Source organism: Octopus bimaculoides, chromosome 3 (assembly GCF_046866305.1).
Source record: "Octopus bimaculoides isolate indiv1 chromosome 3, ASM4686630v1, whole genome shotgun sequence".
NCBI lineage: Eukaryota > Metazoa > Mollusca > Cephalopoda > Octopoda > Octopodidae > Octopus > Octopus bimaculoides.
The window spans coordinates 94,982,340-95,003,528 of NC_142930.1; the positions used below are offsets into that span (position 1 = coordinate 94,982,340).

At 37.2% G+C, this 21,189-nt stretch overlaps 1 long non-coding RNA gene across 1 annotated transcript; it reads right to left on the reverse strand.

Annotated features, from left to right (window-relative positions):
• Nucleotides 1–7,005: 7,005 nt before the first annotated feature.
• Nucleotides 7,006–17,573, reverse strand: LOC128247300 (uncharacterized). The gene is made up of 2 exons (XR_008263672.2): nt 11,732–17,573; nt 7,006–9,201 (listed from the first exon to the last, which is right to left on the reverse strand). It is a non-coding gene; the product is annotated as an uncharacterized LOC128247300 (long non-coding RNA).
• Between the last annotated feature and the right edge of the window lie 3,616 nt (nt 17,574–21,189).

Sequence of the window (21,189 nt, forward strand, 5' to 3'; positions counted from 1 at the left end):
TCTGTTTTAACTAACCGCTTGCCTATATTGCGATACAAAAGTAGTGATTAACCAGGGATCAACATCATTTCCAATGTTTCTTATTGTCACTCTTGTATTTCTTTACCTGATGTACTTGGGCACAAATGCATGGGTAGATGTATGTCGAATTCAATTTCAGCCCGTGTTTCTACCGAGATGTTGGGTTTTGAGAGAACAGCAGAGAGTACCATAACTTTAACCTTTTTTACTTCAGAGAATTTCTTACGAAATATCCTGAAGTGCTTATTCTTGTCATTAGGGTATATTCAGTCTTATGCTATCTTTTCTAAAGCACAGATATATAATAATTTTCTGTGTTCTCTTTGAATTAGATTCCATGACAATGAAATACTATTTAGTCATAGAGAATTCCCCCCCCCCCCAACTATTTTTTCCTCGGAAACGTTATGTACAAAAATTCTGTTTGTTACATAATTGAAGCAAAACTAGCTTTTGACACAGCTATATGAGGAACTTATAGTGCATATCTCTCTACTGCTGTTGTTACCGTCCCTATCTTCAAAACTGGTTGTTAGACTGTTTGAAATATTTTTCCATTAAAATGTTCATTTTTCTTCGTTTTTTATACTTGCAGTTGTGCAGTTTTTGTGTTGTTTTTTTCCTCGTTAGCTTTTGTAATGTTTTTTCGTGTACCTCATTTGGATTTTGTGGATATTTTGACTATGAAAATGTCTGTAAAAACAAATCTTTTAACCGTCGAATGTTGGCATTCTTCATAGTTTTGTAAAACATTTTAGCTAGTATTCCAAAGAAAATTTCCCTTGGTATTGCTATAAATTTGACTTAGATACCGAGCGAAGCAAATGGGTGTACACTTCGAGAACTGACAACAGGAGTAATGATAATATCATTTAGACACAAGGGAAAGGAGTTAGTCGATTATCACCCCACCCCAGGAGGGTTAAAGGCAAAGTTACAATAATAAAGGTTTCTAATTTAGGCACAAGTACAGTAATTTTGAGGGAAGATAGTTAGTGGTTAGTTGATTACACTGACTCCAGCACTTGACTGGTTTCTATATTTTACTGGCCCTAGAAATGAAAGGCAAAGTTAATCTTGGCGATATTTCAACTCAGAATGTAAAGAGCCAGAACAAATGTCACCAGGCATTTTTCGATTCTCTAACAATTCTTCCAGTTCGAAATCTATGGATTAATTTCTATCACATTCCCAGTGATAACATTTTAATTTCTCTTCTTGATAACAGAGGAATCAGTTTTTATGTTCAAACAAAAAGACTAGCGAAAGCTAATCACTGAGAAGAGAGCATTGGTGTTCCTACAGCATGATACTGATTTGAAGAACATCTCATCTAAACTAATTATTTTTTCTATTTACCTGTACTACTATAATTCCTTCTACTACTTTCATACCTCTGTATTTCTTTCTGGAATATCTCCCCTACCCTTGTAGTAGTTAACGAGAATATTGCTACCCCATCCTGCATGACTGGACTGGAATCTCTGCACAAATGATCGAACTACAAGAAATAACAGTCAAATCTACTTCAAATGATATCTTACAATAAGAAAGACTCACTAGATAATATATTCCTAGATATCTCCTAAAAAAAGATAAGATGGTCATAGTCTGAATGCTTCTCTTTATAAGTCTGCTCAATAAAATTTTACCTGGGATGAAACAACCTGACGGACTATGCAGGTAACTAGTATGTGTCCCACGTTACCAGATATTTATGGCATTTCATAAATTACATGAACATGACAAATTTGAGAAGAACTGTCCCCTCACCCTCCTCTCTCTCTCTTTCTCTTTGTGTGCCATTCCTACAGGAATCAGCTATCATAGACAACCTCCATGCCAAAATCTGAAGAGTCATGGTTTTGCACAGGAAAAATACACCAGGTTTCCTATTGTCTTCTGCTTACCAGAAGAGTAAGATCAGAAGAGCTTATAATTGAAGCACAGAGTGTGTTTTACCCTTAGGCATGGGACCTTGTTCATTTGACTTCAGAGCATAACCAAACGCATCTCAAGAAATCAGTTTTTCTGTGTTATGTATGCCTTAGCCACAGGACCTATAACTGGGGCCTTTGACAGATATTGTGAACTCAGGCAAGTGTAGAACAGGGATTAGTGGTGACAATTCACAATTTCCCAATTGAGAACCTTGGAACCAGATGAGTTTTTTAATGGTACATATATTGGCCTTGAAAGGATGAAAAACAATTTTGGTTCTCAGTGTGATTTTAACCCAGAATGTGAAAAAGCTTAACTGCATAGCATTTTGTGTGGCATTCTACTAATCTTGCTATTCATTACTCCCCTCAGTTAAATTCCAAAGTTTGTCACTGATTCTCATTGCTCTTCTAGACAGTGTGTCCAGTCATGATAAACTTTGAAAATATAAAACTCTAGTAAAGGAGGAAAGCTTCAACTTCAACTGAATGCATAAATTCTCCGATATATATTGAAAACTTTTATATGTGTTTGTGTATATGAAAATGTGTGTTTATGTATGTCTTCTATATTTCCCTTATATTTCATATAGATATCAAATTACTGAATTTTGAATCAAACATAAACAGCAGAAACGTTACTGGTTTGCAAAGCAGTGCTGTAACAGTAATATGCATCATCTCTTCTCTTTCAACTAGATGCACTTATTAAAATGGACCAAACATTAACTAACCTACTTTCACCTTCTCATCAGATGAGACAAATCTGCCATCTTGTTCCACTAAGCCTCCTGATTTAGCTGGAGTGTTATTTTTCTTGTGTGTGGTGGTGGTGGTGGGGGGGGGGGGGGGGTTGTACTCTTTCTAATTTAATCACTTGACTCTAAAAATTCTGGTCACCAACTTTTCCAAAAATACAGTTCCTCATAATTACTATCTTCTTTTACTAACAACAACAACAGAAACAATAATAATGATTTCTAATTTAAGTGCAAAGAAGGCAGTAAGCTGGCAGAATCATTAGTGCATCGAACAAAATGCTTAATGGCATTTCTTCTTCGTCTTTACAATCTGAGTTCATATCTCACCAAGGTCACCTCTACCTTTAACCCTTAGAGGCTCGGTAAAATAAAGTATGAGTTAAATACTGGGGTCCATGTAACTGACTTGCTCCCTCCCTCAAAACTTCTTGCCTTCTACCAAAATAATAAAGAATTTAGGCACACTGTTGGTAATTTTGCGGGGAGGTGTTTAATTGGTACCATAAAATCTAGTAATTGACCAGTACTTTTTTTTTTTAATCAAACCTGAAAGGATAAAAGGCAAAGACAACCGTAGTGGGATTTGAACTCAGAATGTAAAGAGCCAGAACATTTTCTTCTGATGCTCTAATGATTCTGCCAATCCACGGCCCTAATAACAGTAGTAACATTAGACTTTTTTTGTTATACACATAAGACGTGGGATTTTGTGGTTGGGAAAAATAGCATTATGTCTGTCTAACTGTCCGTCTCTTTGTCTGTTCCCTCTTCACAGCCAGTCGGCTGGACCAATGGTTACGATATTTTTCGGGATTACAAAGATAGTCATCAGGAAGGGTTTTTTTTGCTTTAAAAACTCAGAAAGTATTATTATTTACTGGATATCGATTTTTGGATTGATAAACCACGTTGGAAAAAAATCACCAACCACAAGTAACTCTGGATTTTTATTGTATAGCTTGTTTCCCCATCGTAGATACAAAGAGGGTCATGAGAACAGTTAATAGCAAAAATAAAATGGTAAAAGTATGTGTCAGTATATAGTGTGTGTGATTATTTAGTGGTTACTGAAGTGCGTCAGTCTTGAGTAGGATTCGAAACGGCTAATCGAAGCAGCTGTTGTTTACATCTCAATTTTATCAATCAAAATAACCCATGGTAACAGAACATCAAGACATTATTCACATAGAACAGTGAGAGGTAAGTCTTAATTTGATTTTTTGCAACTCCAAAGATTCCGCTTGCACATTCACAGCAAACAAGGCACAGGGCCAGACTTTAGATTGTGTAGGTGTATTTTTACCCACTCCAGTGTTTACACACAGCCAGTTATACGTCACTATGAGGAGAGCTACGGACTCCCATAATTTGAAAATTAGTATTGACCAAACAGAAAATATTGTCTACAAAGACATTTTGTAATTGTATTGATATTATCGAAAGGAATATGATTTATAATTTAAATAAGGAAATTTGTGAACTTTAAATATGTAAGAGTGTAAACAAGCGTAAAATAGTGTAAACAAGCATAAAATAGTGTAAACAACTAAGATAAAAGTATATCTAAATAACATTTTTTCTTAATACTTTTTTATGTAGTGGTTGAAGGAAGCTCTGGCCTTCGTTAGGAGTGGTCCACCTAACCATTCATGATTCAGTGGCTGGGAGCCTATTTTAGTTGGGGAGCAAACCGTCATCACATGTCACTTAGTCACAAACACATGTCATATAGCTGCAATAGAATGCTGTATCACCAACAATAATGTGATTTCTCTAAGACACCACCCAGTAATCTACCAAGTCCATTACACATTTTTCAATACATACTGCTGTTATGACTTCCCTCCCTCATTCTATGCCTCCATCGTAGATGGGTAGATTTGCTAGTTTATTTAATGCAAAACACATGATAAATATATAATAAACACATTTTTCTTTCAGAAATTAAATAATAGCAGTATCTCCAGCATAGCCACAGCCATATTGCAGAAAGCAGTAAAAAATGTAATGACATAAACTGAATTATTTTAAAATATATATTTTTCCCATTGTGTTTTTTTGCTTTATTGCAAGCCAGAAAGATATGTTGTGAAATTTATTTACCAATTAAAAGCTCTCCGGAGCTGTAAACCATTATTATACAGCAATCAAAGTTATAGACCATATATTCATACATATGTATGCACTTTTAGATACACACACACACACACAACTGAAGTGTGAAGATATTCAGAGGATTTATAAATTTCCCAATATAAATTAATATGGCATAATTTATAGTTTCATACCTAAATGAAATTTAAATGTATATTACATACCTATATCACGCTTAATGGATTTATTATTCAAAGACTTTCTCAGCTTTATGTCAATAATCATTTCAATGGATTTCTTTTTATTTGCTTTGCTTTGTTTTCTTTTCTTTTCTTTACAAACAATAAAATATTCTTTTAATGTAATAAGTGTTTCTAATTGATGCACACACACACGCACATAAATTATGTGGTGGAGTATTGCTGATTAAATTGACCAGAATATTCAACTGGTTATTGTGGTAAATTGGCTCAGTCATGGGAGCAGTAAATAGAGTGACTTGCAGAATTTTATCCGAGTCTCTGCACACTGTTCAAATCTCACCAATATCAGTTATATATATATATATAGTATAGGACACTCAGTAAGTTGTCATAATAGAACTCAGAGTTTCAAATGCTGGAGCTAAGAGCTTTGAGGCATTTTCATCGGATATTTTGACGATAGACGCTACGAAAAAAAAAAAAACATTGAATAAAAGGGAAGTTACTCTAATAGGCATGAAAAAATATAGAATATAAAAAAAATTTTTTTATTTAAATAAAAAAATTTATCAAAAACATGCAACCACATTCTCACAATAGATAGAAACCTTCTGCGTTCATAAAATCTACATACATACACACTCACACAGACATGTGTATATATATATATATATATACACCCATACACACATTTACATGCTCATATGCACATCTCTCTCTACACACACGCATATACATATACATGTATATGCATATATATGTATAAATATATACACACATTGTACGTATATATGTATACACAATTTCATCCTCACATACATATATGCCTACACTTAAATTAGACATTTATACAAATAAATATACTCATACACAAACGTAAACATATACATATATGCACACTCGTAGAGGCATATATTCACATTCGCGGCATACATGAATTTACATATATGTAGAGGTACATCATCATCATCATCATCATCATCGTTTAACGTCCGCTTTCCATGCTAGCATGGGTTGGACGATTTGACTGAGGACTGGTGAAACCGGATGGCAACACCAGGCTCCAGTCTATTAATCAACACACCTACAACTGCAAATATACAAGCATATGTACATACAAATACGTATAAAGGAAGGAGACATGTGTATGACAGTCACCTTTATGCACCGTATGCAGTCTTACACTCATATACATACACATATATACACACACATACATTTAATATATATACTCACACATGAATACAATCACACAATTAAAAAAAGAAAAAAATGAAAAAAATATAAAAATATATAAAGCAATAAAAAATGTTAAGACATATGGAAGGCTTGTACAGGGACATAATAAAAAAGCAGGGTCTATCCGTGATCTTGGGGGGCCCAAAACCGTAACATATGTAGACATGATCCAAAAAGTTCAGTTCTTGAATTGAGACATGTAGTGGGATCTAATGAACTTTTCCAGACGAGCCATCTTTCCATATCACAAAGACTGCACTTCCCACTGCCGTTGGTATAAGGTTTACACTTGGCCAAGATCTTCCAGTGAATCTGATAGCTGACATCTTATTCTTTTAAGAACCATATATAACTGGATAATTTGTTCGTTTTTCTTTTATCCCACTGTCTGAAGCTTAAGGTGTGAATTTTTGTTTTATTTTTTTATATTCTATATCTTTTATATTTTTTTTATGCCGATTAGAATAACTTCCCTTTTATTCAACGGTTTTGTTTTCATAGTGTCTATCGTCAAAATAGCCGATGAAAATGCCTCAAAGCTCTTAGCTCCGGCATTTGTATACTTATATGCAAGCAAACTGAAAAAATTATTTCCTTTCTCTCTTTTTTTTTTTTTTAATTAAATTATATTATATTTTTGTTCCTATTTTTACACATGAATATATACACACCTATATCAGCCACACACACTCACATATATACATATTTGAGTACTTGAATAAAAGAAAAAAGTCATGACAATGCAGATTTTGTTTTCTATAAAACAAATAACATTTATTTTATCTTACAATATTTTGAACATAAAAGCTCCTCTTCAAAGTGAAACAAATAATAACAAAGTTGAAATAATTTTTCAATTTCATTTTGAAATGGCTGCTTAGAATACAACAGCACTAAAGGAAACTTGGATATGTTGACTGGGATCTGTATCAGAATCTTTGCAGGCCTGTTGACTAAAAAAACTCTTTCCTATTTGAACAAAGTTTGAGAAGGAAAAGGAGGAGGAGGAGTCACAGAAATACAAACAAATTTGTAAGCAAAATAAAGAAAGTAATTAAAAACAGGAATAAAACACTCCTTCTACTTTACTATATAACTGTAAACTGAATATATCTATGCACAAACATTGTTGCATGTTAAATATCTATTCATGCAATCATAAAATAACAACATACATGCATATGTACATGCATACATGCATGCATTATATTTTAAAGTCATTCACTGAAGGTATAATTAGTCAAAGGGGTAAAAATACTGGAAGAATTCAGAGATAAACTATCAAACTTTAGTACATGACTATTCCTGTCAGGTCTGTCAATGTACACTGCATTTTCTGGTATAAAGGTTGACAGTATTTAGTGTAAGCATTTTAACATCTTTCCAAATCCTCATTGTTTGAAATTTTTGGTCCTCCAAAGTCACTTTGGTGTATTACAAACCAACCTACTGTTTGGGGCTGTAAATTTTGGTCTAAAATATTTGACTGGTATGCCAGAAAATATCATACACTGAGTAAAGACTTGTTGGCTTTGAATTGGTCATATTCCTTTGAACTATAGTAAACTCCACATGTATTCCAGAAGTTTTGAGACTTTTTAGGAGAGAGATTTATTTATTGCAAAGTACAAAACTCTAATCTACAAGGTAGGATCCTCTGACTTCAATGCCCTTGTTACAGCACTCCAGCCACTTCATGAAGGCCCCATGTAAGTCTCACAAAATGAAGGTATCCAGGACCCTTGTCAGTTTCCTTCATCTTCTCAATGTAGGGAGGACTGTATGGAGGATGAGAAATAGTTTTGATGCTCATCTCAAGTAGTTTATTACCAGAATGGAATTGTGGATTGGTGCATTGTTCTGGTACAGACACCCTGGTCTTTTATGACAAAATCTCTTCCTGAACTACCTCAAAACCTGCATAAAGTAGTCTTTGTTGACCATCTGGTTAGAGGGAACTCAGTGGGTGTAGTGGATACCATTGCTGTTGAAAAAGGGGATCCTCATGAGCTTTCTAGTGGACTTGCTTTGCCTGGCCTTCTTGGGTATCAGAGTGTTGTATAGTGAAACTGTACACCCCTCTCAGTAAAAAGTGGTAGTAACCAGCCATTATAAATAGACCAGTAGCTGATTGACAGAAGGTCAAAAGTACATGTAGTTTGTGTTGATAGTCATGTCTGTGCTGATATAGTAACTTTATTGTGGTACTGAGTGGACGTTATAACATTCCAACCATTTGAGGATAATAACACTGTATGACTGGGGGTTGTACAGTGCCAGATAGAACCACTCTATCAACGAATTTGGAATATAACAATATCTGTCAGAGCGACAACTGTTGTCAAAAGACAGATACAAAAGTGGTAAAAGACTGTTTTACAATAGAGAGCCAGGAGGCAATGGCCTCATGGACTTTGGATCATAGCAGTAGATCCTGCTTTCATCACAGGTCACCAAAGTCTCACGCTCTCTTGGATTGGAGGTAATGAGCTCAACCATCTCCCTACAGTCAACAAGTCTTTCCTCCTGTTCATCACTGAGCACCCTGGGAAGAAACTTTGCACAAATTTTGCTCATGTTCAGATCTTCATGATTAATTCTGTGTACTGTTGCTTCACCAACTCCAAACTGTAATCTTATTGTCTTCATAGACATACAATGAGCAAATTTTCTCAACCAGGTCTGATGTTCTGACATCCCTCCCATATCATCTTTCACCTCCTCTCTGCTGTCTTTGAACCTTTTGTGCCATTGAAAAACAGATGCTTGGCTCATAGAAGTTAATCCATAAGCAATCTGGAGTATTCAATATATCTCTGTAGTGTTTTTGCCCAGTATAACTCAAAACTTTAAGCTTTACATCCCATCTGCAAACTAGTCAACTGTGAAAAGCAGTGTTTTGCAGGGTGTGTTCAAAGTGCTGCTACAGTTATCTCCTTCAATCTGGAATAACAAAAGGTGGTAGTTCAGCTTATTAGATACATAGTAATGATATACTAAAATTACAATAATCTAGAACAGTTATTACAGCCTCTCCTAAAAAACACTTTTAAAACTTTTGGAATGCACTTCAAATATTCTCATGAAGAGGTTGTATGAAATTACCTTTGTGCTGGCATTCTTTGTTCCAAAGCAAAAATTACCAGTCAGAGAGAGAACATTTTGAAATGTCTTAAAATGGCTACTATGATTAGAAATGCAATTTATTTCAAGGATCCACTGACCACAAATAAGATCTTCATACCAAAAGGTCTAACAACAGAAACATTTAACTATTCTTAATCTGTAGTTTTCACCCTCTTTTTCTTCTTTTAAGTCAGTTTTGTTTTCATTTTTTTCTAATACCTAAGGAGTTTTATATACCTTTGACAGTTTGTCATGGCTAATCCAGCTTTATTTAGATGCTTTAATTAAATAAACAAATGAATGATATGTATATATGTGTATGCATGCATGTCTGTGTGCATGTGTATGTATGTATATAAAGGCCTGTGATATGCAGGACACTGACTGGGAGAACAATGCGTGTCATCGCCACAGATGGAGGAAGCAGGTTAAACAGGGGATCAACACTTTTGAGAGAGCATGTATCCAGCAAGAAGAACATAAGCGAGCTGCACGAAAGTGCACGGCCCGTATAGTGAATAGGGAAAGCTTGGTCTGCAATGTTTGCAGTTGTGTATGCATGTCAAGAGCAGGGCCCATTAGCCACCAATGGAGCCGCAAATGCAAAATATAAGTTTGTCCTAGAGCGCACAATGTTCGTGATGGTCAGCAATGGTCTTCCTTGGTCACAAGTGGACGGCCATCATGTATATAATAATAGACTCTGCCATCAAAGACAATGTACGAGCTTTTGTTGAATGACCTGCACAAATGAATTGTTTATAGTGACCAAATGTTCATGCTACACATTAACTCACTCTCTCCATCAAATCGACACTGCCTGAACAGATGCCATGCATCAGGTGTCAAAGTGATTGCAGAGCAATGTGAGATGAAGTGTTTTGCTCAAGAACACAATGCACCACCCAGTCTAGGAATTGAAACCATGATTACTAGATCATGAGTGCAACACCCTAACAACTAAGCCATGCACCCATGGATATAACATGTGTAAAGAAATGCATACACACAAACACAAACCGAAATGTTGTCCTAGATAACAACAGTATGAACCAAGGGTGCCTTTATGTGATCATTCAACCTACACCATTTCTCTCTCTTCTACACTTTCTTTCTCTCTCTTTCACTATCCCTCCTTCTTTATCCTTATATCTTTCTTTCTAATGCTGGAGAGTGAGAAAGATAAAATAACTCGTTCAAAAGACATAATCCCTTTGACAGAAAATGCTCTTACATGCAGCAGAATTGCTACAGTGTCCAATAGTTATGACTGGAGTGCCTTTTCTCATAAGTCTGCTCAATCATGGCTGACTTGAGACTAATCAACAACGACATTGCTATCAACATATATACAACACTCTCTCTTATCATCCAACTTGTCATCATCAACAACACAGATCAGTTAGTCTGCATTACCATTTCTACTGTTAGCATTACTGCAATCATCATACTGTCATCATCAGCGCCACCACTACCACCACCACTTCTGCCGCCACCACCACCACTATCATTGTCATCAATAGCATCATGTAAACACAAATTAAGCCTTTTATCATTTTTGTATAGTTTATGAATTCTTTGAACACATGACTAACAGCTTTTAATAACATTTTTGTCTGTTAATTTAAAATATGTACTTATATTGTTTTCCCTTTAGTTTCAAACTCATATGTTTAGCACTGGTGACGATGGTGGTAGTGGTGGTGTGGTGGTAGTGGTGATCGTGGTGGTGTGGTGGTAGTGGTGATTGTGGTGGACAGTATAGGCATCTGTTGACGTGTATTAATTGTGTAAAATATTCAGTGTATGGGTAAATGAGAGATGTCTTATTTTGAGTACTGATGGAATGTTAAATGTGTTAATGTGTCTGTGGAGGTATGTCATCATCGTCATCACCATCATCATCGTCAGTTGGTTCGAGACTGGTGCATTTAATACGGGTTTTTAATACAAACTGTCAGATATTAATTACTACCACTAGCTTCTCGTTTTGTATAAAGATATAGTGTTTCTCTGCTGTTTCAAATACAAAAATCTGTCTCATCTAAAAGTCTCATAGCAATGAGAATAATTAAATTATATTTCAGGTTAGTAACCTTATCTTTATAAATAAAAAACAATATTAGGACACTTTTGAAAACCCTTCTCTCATATTTTTGAAGTAGTTTCTTTCCCTGTTATCTTCTCTCCCCACTCATACACCCCCTTTTTTCTCTTTCTCTTACATTCCTCCTTCTTTCTCCCTTATATATATATATATATATATATATATATATATATATAATTTGATAAGATTTTCTTGACTCTAAACTTCCTCATTAGAAATTAAATAATTTTTGATACTTACAAACAAGTACAGGTATTGTCATGTAGTTTCAGGTTTGGTCCCACTGTACACCACTTTGGATAAGTCAGCGTCTTCTGTTATAACCTTTGGCTTACTGATGTCTGGTGAGTGAATTTGATAGACAGATGCTGCAGGAAGCCTGTCATATATATATACACAAGGATCTAACAGTTTACTCGAAGTAGCAACCCTCAGCTTCCACAACAGCTTCAAGTCAGCTCCAGAGCCTGGGGCAGGCATTCTTCACTGTGTCCCTGGGAACATCTTCAAACAACACCTTGATCTTGGCCACCAGTTCAACCTTGGTGTTGCAGGCAAAGTAGTTGGTGTCTTTCTCAACCATGCCCCACATAGTAATCCATAAGATCAGAATTAGAGGAATTAGGAGGCCAAACATTGGGGCTGGTAAAGTCATAGAAATTCTCTGACAACCACTTCTGACTCTTTCTGGGGGTATAGCAAAAAGTTAAATCCTAGTACCACACATATTGCCTTTCAGCAGCAACATTCTCCAGCCAGGGTTTGATCTCATCTCCAGCAGCTTCACATCGCCATTTGAATTGAGCCTAAGACTCTGTTCAAAGATGTGTGGCAACATGGCATCACCCTCACTGGAGACACATCATACTTTGGGGAAACTTAGTTTTCATGACATGTGGGTCATTACATGGATTGTAGGTAAGCCACCTGTTGTTCTGGATGTTGTGCAACTGCTCCCGGCAGAAATTCTTTCTGTTTGAGAAGAACCAGATCATCCCTGGGTCAACAAGATGTCTCAGCTTGTTCAGGAGTTTTTTCTTTACCAAGTGGTTCGCATTGGCCTTAGCTATCAAAATTCATCTCTTGTACCTCTTGTACAAGTGATAGTGAAGGCCTTCATTCATGGCCAGCTTTATGGTGGTGACTCCAACATACATCTCCCTCACCAAATCCTGAATTCCCTTTTCAGATCTTCCATCACCTTGTCCTGCAGTTGATGGATGAATTCCAGTGTGCAGACTCAATCAGAATGCCTGTTCTGTCCCCTACAGCTTTGTAGTCTTCATTGCAGCTGTCCAAGTCATGTCTTACGGCCTTTACACTGTTCACAGAGCACTGAGTCATGATGTCAGCATCTTGATACCCAGTACAAATCATCATGATACAGGTAATTCTTTTCCAGTATTCAGATGGCTTCCAGTCCTCCATGTCAGCTAACTTCTTTTCAACTACATCTTTAATCTTTATGCTCTCCAATGCCATTGATGTTTCACCAATATATTAAGTTGTTCCTGAAAAAAAAGGTGGCATAAACGTTTGACAAATTTAGCCTGAATGCCGTGTGTGTGTGTGTGTGTGTGTGTGTATACGTGTGTCATTATCATCTTTTAACATCTATCTGTCTTTCATGCTGGCATGAGTTGAATGGTTTGACAGGATCTGACAAGTTGAAAGACTGAGTCATATCCCAGTGTCTGCTTTGGCATAGTTTCTTCAACTGGATACCCTTCCCAACATCAACCACTTTAGAGTGTACTGGGTGCATTTTCTCTTCATATAGCTCCCAAAATTAAGATCACCTCGACTAAGTGATGCTTTAAATTATTTTCAACTATTTTTTGGTACATATTTAAGATCATTTCTGGAATAACCATGAAATTTAATTTTTGCAATAAAAGGGTTAATTTGCCAGTTACAACTAGTACAATTACTTCCAGCTCAAAGTCCTTATACTTTGGTAATGTCTGTTATCTTCCAGAAGAATTTTGATTAAAAGAAATCATGATGCTTATCAGAATGTACAGGCGGCGAGCTGGCAGAAACGTTAGCACGCCGGGTGAAATGCTTAGCGGTATTTCGTCTGCTGTTACCTTCTGAGTTCAAATTCCGCCGAGGTTGACTTTCCCTTTCATCCTTTCGGGGTCGATAAATTAAGTACCAGTTACGCACTGAGGTCGATGTAATCGACTTAATCCCTTTGTCTGTCCTTGTTTGTCCCCTTTATGTTTAGCCCCTTGTGGGCAATAAAGAAATAAAAATGTACAGTGTTTCATTTTGGTCTGTGTTCATGATATCAGGGTGGCTCTTTTTCTATCTCTTTATCAGTCTCGACATATTCCATAGTATCATAGCCATTGATACATACTAGATTCAAACTATATTGATATTGTTTATCATCAGTTTGCATGTGGAAGAATCTGCATGTTACGCAATTACAATCTCTTATCATTTACATGTTTCAGTCATTCAGCTGTGGTCATACTGGGGCACTAACTTGAAGAAATTTAGTGAAACGAATCGACCACAGAACTTATTTTCTTTCTTTGTTTGTTATATCACACGTGCGGATGACCTCTACACAACTACTCAACTCTCACTTCCAACAACTCTATGTCTAGTCTACCGACGGCTGTGGCTCGCTCTACGCAACACTTTTCATCTAGCTATTTATACATAGTGGACTAGCCTACTTATCGCCTGGGGTCGTCCACACAACAGTTTGTAAAGCTTGGTACTTATTCTATCGGTCACTTTTGTCAAACCACAAACTTATAGGGATGTAAACACAACAATACCAATTGTCAAGCAATGATGGGGGACAAATATTGACACAAAGACACACATGTAGACATATATATTTATACATTCTCACCAAACAGCAGGATGCATGGTTGTTCCTAAATGCAAAGTCCCTCCTTGGTGAAGAATGTACCCCACAGCATAGTCTAGTCAAAAGTGACTTTAGACTCCAAGCCAAAAGGATGCCAAGAAGCAAACCAATTTGGAAAAGAAGGATTTGGAAGCTAAAGGACCTTTCATATGGTCAGAGATTTAAGGACATCCTAACTGAGAAATTGAGAAATGAAAGGGAGGAGGAGCTACAGACTTGTGACATAGAGGGCAACTGAGAATTGTTGAGGAATAGCTTGATGAGTGCCACAGACCAGATCAGTGGCTGGTGCAAAATTCCAGTGGAATGCCTGGAAGAATGGGGGTAGCAGGGTACTGTGTCAGATTGCCAGAAGGGATGCTAGGATACAAATATATCTAATCAAGGGAGAAGCAGAAAAGAAATGTTCAGTGACATGAGGACCAAAGAACTAAAGTGTTTCGGATTGCAAGACAGTGTGTGAGAGAAAATTGTGATGTCACAGGAGAGAAACGTGTCCATATGGATGATGGTGCACTTGCATGTAATGATTCTGCAAAAAAGGAGGCTTGGAAATGCCATTATGAAAGATTGCTGAACACAGAGAATGAGTGGGAGGAGGAAAGTCTGCCAAATGTTGACCCAATTGAGGGACCTGCTACCTGAATCAACAGTTCCTTGGTAGATAAAGCAATTAAGGATATGAAAACAGAAAAAGCCCCTGGCCCATCAGGAATAACTGCTGAGATGCTTAAAATATCTGCGATGTGTGTTATAGTCTAGGTACCTATATTGTTACCATCAGGTGGTTCATGAATGAGTCATATCCAATGACTGGTGTAGCAGCACCATCGTCAACTGCCACAAAGGTAAAGGTGATGCTTAAGATAGAAATAATTACAGAAGTATCAAATTGCTGGGTCAGGTGATGAAAGTTATGGAGAGAGCCATAGCCCAACTAGTTAGGAAGATAGTTAACTTAGATGAGTAGCAGTTTAGTTTAGTGCCAGGGAGAACCACTACTGATGCTATATTTCTGGTGAGACAGCTGCAGGAGAAATACATAGCCAAAGATAAACCTCTGTACTTAGCCTTTGTTGACTTGGGGAAAGCCTTTGACAGGGTCTCCTGATCCCTTATCTGGTGGTCAATGCAGAAGTTATGGATAGACAAGTAGTTGGTGAGAACTGTACAAGCTATGTATAGGGATGCTTCCAGTAAGGTGAGGGTTGGCAATGAGTCCAGTGAAGAAATCAGAGTACAGGTAGGGGTTCACCAAGGATCGGTGATCAGCCCCCTCTTATTCATCATAGTCCTCCTGGCAATAGCAGAGGAATATAAGACAGGCTGCCCTTGGGAGCTCATCTATGCCGATAACCTTGTTCATATAATTGAATCATTACCTGAGCTAAAGAAGTTTCAGGTATGAAAGCAATGTCTAGAATCAAAGGGCTGTAGAGTTAACCTAGCAAAAACCAAAGTCTTAGTGAGTAGGAAGACAGACAAATCACAAATCCCTTCAGGTAGATGGTCCTGCTCAAACTGTAGAAAAGGTGTAGGGAGAAACTCCATAAGATGCACCCAGTGTAAGCTTTGGACACATAAAAGGAGCAGCAATATCAGAGGAAGGTTAATAGGGAAACTAGCTTTTGTATTTGAAAGATATACAAGTACAATAAACGCTGAAAATGAGCAGAAAATAGACTCCATCAACTGCTTTCGTTATCTAGGTAACAAAGTTAGTAATGGAGGTGGATGCTCCAAGAGCATAGTTATGAGAATAAAATTAGGATGGGCAAAGTTAAGAGAGTTTCTACCGCTGCTGGAAACAAAAGGCCTCTCTCTCAGAATGAAAGGCAGATTGTTTGATACCTGTGTGCGAACAGCAATGCTGCATGGCTGTGAAACATGGACTGTGATAGCTGAGGACATGCGTAGGCTTGAAAGAAATGAAGTCAATATGCTTCGCTGGATGTGTAATGTCAGTATGCATGTTCAACAGAACGTAAGCATCTTGAGAGAAAAGTTAAGCATAAGAGGAATAAGATGTGGTTTGCAAGAGAGACAACTGCACTGGTATGGTCATGTGATGCATATGGACGAGGACAGCCATGTAAAGAAGTGCTGATATCTAACTGTGGAGGGAACCTGTTGTAGAGGTAGACCCAGGAGGACATGGAACTAGGTGATGAAGCATGATCTTCAAACTTTGAGCCTCACAGAGGCAATGACTAGTGACCAAGACTTTTGGCAATGTGCTGTGCTTGAGAGGACCCATCAAGCCAAGTGCACCCATGCTGGTGGCATGTAAAGAATACTTCACGCCTTCCAGCGAGCCAGGCCAGTCAAACCATCCAACCCATGCCAGCATGGATAACGGACGTTAAATGATAATAATGATGACACATACATATATATAACAAGCTTGCTTCATCTTCCATTCACCAAATTCACTCACAAGACTTTGGTCAACCCAATGCTATAGTAGAAGACACTTGCCCAAGGTGTCACACAGTGAGACTCAACTTGGAACCATTTTGGCTGGGAAGCAAACATCTTACCACACAGCCACTCCTGCACCTATTATAGCTACCTAATAATATATGTGGATATATTTTGTCTTTACAAAAATCACCCATAAATTATGTTAATTTATGTCAACAGCAAACTTTGATGATTGCATAGTTAGCAGTTGACATGAATTTCCATTTTATTACTTAATTTTAGCATTGTTTCGTGGTTTCGGTATTAATCTTACACATCTAAAATTAGATTTGTTTTTACATTTATTCCCGATCTTTTGAGTTATTGCTGACTTTAATATTGCTTCACTTCCTTTCTGTTGAATATTGCCGGATGCTGGTCACAGAGAAGTTTGTTTTCTCCATTTTTTCTTGCTATTTTTGTGAGTTTTGTCTTGATTTTATCCTTCATATCTTTTACATTGTTTTGGTCTTATTTAAACCTTTTCTTTAGCATCATTAACCCCTAATGTGTCCAATGTTTTCCTATCTTTATCTTTTACTTGTTTCATTCATTTGACTGCAACCATACTGGTGCACCACTTTGTACTTATTTTGCTTTTTTAAGTTTGCTACTTATTCTATTGGTCACATTTGCCAAACCACCAAGCTACAAGGACATATAAAAACCAAAACCAGTTGTTAAGCACTGTGTGGGTCAAAGACAAACACAAAGACGATGCCAATGTCACATAACTGGCACCTATGCTAGTGAAAAGCACCCTTCAAACGTTGGGCTTCACAGAGGTGATGACAAGTGACTGAGGCCTTTGGCAATATGCCAGTGCTTGAGAAGACTCATCAAGCTTAGAGAAATCATAGTTGTGGCTGATACCAGTGCCATGTAACTGGTACCCATGCCAGTGGCACGTAAAAAGCACCCATTACACTCTTGAAGTGGTTGGCTTTAGGAAGGGCATCCAGTTGTAGAAACCATGCCAAATCAGATTGGAACTTCGTTCAGCTTCCCAGCTTACTAGTTTCAGTCAAACCGTCTAACCCATGCCAGCATGGAAAGCAGATGCTAACTGATGACGGTGATGATGATAATGAAGATGGTATATATATCATAGACTTCCACACAGATTCCTTCTACCAAATTCACTCTTTATATATAGAAAATCATTTTTTGTATTACCCATGTTACCTTATCCTATACAGTGTAATTTTGCTTGCTTCTAGGAATCTTTCAAGAACCACAATAATTACTTTGTAATAGTTATGTTTACCAGGCCCCCTTCCTCTCTGTTTACACATTAAGACTATGCTACCCATATCAGATTTAGAACAAGCTTACAAGGTAGTGTATAGTTTCCTAATGCTTCAGTTAATCTGACTTGCAATTTATTACTGAATCTGAATATTATGACTGTCATAGCCAAGTGTATTATATTTATAATCTCACCTCTCCCACACAGCTTAAGTTTGTTATATTAACATAGATATTCTGCAGAGCTATACCATCTTGAGGCATCTGCTATCAACTGCATTACTGTAGCACAATAGTACCCTGCTTACTATGGAAAACTATACCACCACGAGGTACCTACTAACAACTGCATTACTATAGCACAATAGTACCCTGCTTACAATGGAGAAGCATGCCACCATGAGGTACCTATGAAGAGCCGCATTACTATAGCAAAATAGTACCCTGCTTACTATGGAGAACTATATCATGAGGTACGTATGAATAGCTGCATTACTATAGCACAATAGTATCTTGCTTACAATGGGAAACTATACCATCATGAGGTACCTATGAACAGCTGCATTACTATTGCACAATAGTACCCTGCTTACAATGGAGAACTATACCACCATAACATACCAAGAAACAGCTGCTTTACTATAGCAAAATGGTACCCTGCTTACTATAAAGAACTATACCACCATGTGGTACCTACTAACAGCTAGCTACATGACAGTACTACACAGTAATCACTGTATCAACCAGACTAATGGATACTGCACTTCCTTGCATTGTTGTAGCTTTAAAATGATGCCATCATACTGGCTGGATAAGCAGGCCAATGTTATTTCTCAACAGAATTCCAATCCATTGCAGGATTACCTATTTACAGCTGAGGGGACTGGAGGAGCATGAGATAAAGTGTTTTGCTCTAAAATACAATTACTGCTGGTCATGGAATTGAAACCATGATCTTGCAATCATGAGTGTAACACCCTAACCATAAAGTCACATGACATCATGCTAAACTGTAGCACCATGCATGAAGTGGTAAGTCTTGTGAGTGAAAGTGGGTAGAAAGAAATTTTGTGTGGAAACCCATCAGGTGGTGCTCCAGCATGGTCACAGTCAAATGACTGAAACAAGTAAAAGAATAAAGATGAACTGTAACAGCTTTGTCACATATTGTGCTTGACTGATTTGGCATCATCATCATCATTTAACGTCCACTTTCCATGCTAGTATGGGTTGGACGATTTGACTGGGGACTGGTGAACCAGATGGCTACACCCAACTCCAATCTGATCTGGCAGAGTTTCTACATTTGGATGCCCTTCCTAACGCCAACCACTCTGAGAGTGTAGTGGGTGCTTTTTACATGCCACCAGCACGAGGGCCAGTCCGGTGGTACCGAAGAATTATATTAAGAAAACATGTGTCATAGATGGGATATTCAGCCATTCACACGTTACTTTAATAAGCAGCTAGGTTAGTTAATTGAACAACTGACAGTTGTCAAAACCAACAGAGGATCAATCATGTCTGAATAGGAAGCCAAGATTATCAATGATGGAGCACTTTAGACCATAAAGCTGCTCAGTCAGGCTGACATAGAGGGAAGGGGCAAGTGTTCAGGCCAACCAATACCTTGTGAATAAATCTGATAGGTGAAAACTGTGAGGCAGTCCATCGTGTACATATGGATCAGCTGCAACTATAGTGAAATACATATCTGTCATTTTTGTGGTTACTTCTGGAGTGATTTTGTTTGACATACAGTAGAACTGAACTGAAAATCATGTCATTGGGAAGCAAATATCTTACCACACATCCATGCCTCTGTGTGTATGTGTGTCTGTTCTCTTCACCATCTCCTGACAATTAGTTTTCCTATCATAGATAAATATATTTCTATTTCAGTCAAGTTATTTATTCTTTTTAATGAGAGAATATTGATTCTTTTTAAAAGTATTTTCCTTTTATTTTCTGTTTTGGTAAAAAATTTCTTTGAAAAATAGAGAATAAAAATATTTTGATGCCATTATTTGCATTTATAATTAGCAATTATAACTTACATCCAGGGATTTAAAAACTAAAAATGAAAACTATCTCCCTTAAAATAACTCTGATTCATTCCCATGTATTATTATGTTGTATTTCCATATGCCAACATAACAATGAACAACTTAAAATACTAGCTAATGTGAGAGCCTCTATGTGGTCATTTAACCTGCAAGAAACAACAGCCCAATCTCCTTCCTATTGCATCATTATAAAAAAAAAAGCATACATTGGGTAGTGAAACATATGAGGGGTACCCAAAAGTAACCGGAAATGTTATCTGAGGGATAAACTTGTTGTAGTTCAGGCTTCTGCAGCTAGACGCCACGTGATGTGACCCTCAAGCATCAGTCTGTCAACCGGCAGCATCGTGTGGTGTCATACTGCCATGTGGTGTGTTTTTATTTTACAGTGCTTCTTCCCTGTTTGTCAATTTTTGCAATGGCTGAAACAAAGGAACAGCATGCTTCCATGAAATTCTGTTTTCTGCTGGGGAAAATGGTGACCAAAATAGTTGTCGTATCTCAAACAGCTTACAAGGATACTGCCTTGAGCAAAACACAAGCTTACAAGTAGTTTCCCTGCTTTAGGAATGGTCACTTGTTGTTTGAAGACCAACTTCATTCAGGACAGCCATCGACCTCCCAAATGAAAGAAAACATCATGAAAATTCAGGAACCATCACCAAACAATTGATGAGTTTGTTATGACCAGTGTGTACTGGAGCTCTTGTCAACAAATTTTGAATAAGGAATTGCAAGTGAAAAGAGTTGAAGCAAAATTTGTGCCTCACTTGCTCATGGAAGATCAAAAGCAGTCATGACCGAATGCATGTCGTGAACTGAACTTGATCCAGTCCTTTTTTCGAAGGTCATCACTGATAACAAAACTGGTGCTACAGAATTTCCAGATGTAGAAGAGGTGAAGGAAAAAACAACGGAGGCATTAAAAGCCATCACTTTGCAAGAGTTCCAGCACTGCTTTGAACAGTGGAAAATGTGTCTGGACTAATGCATTACTTCAAATGGAGAATACTTTGAAGGTGATAAAAGCG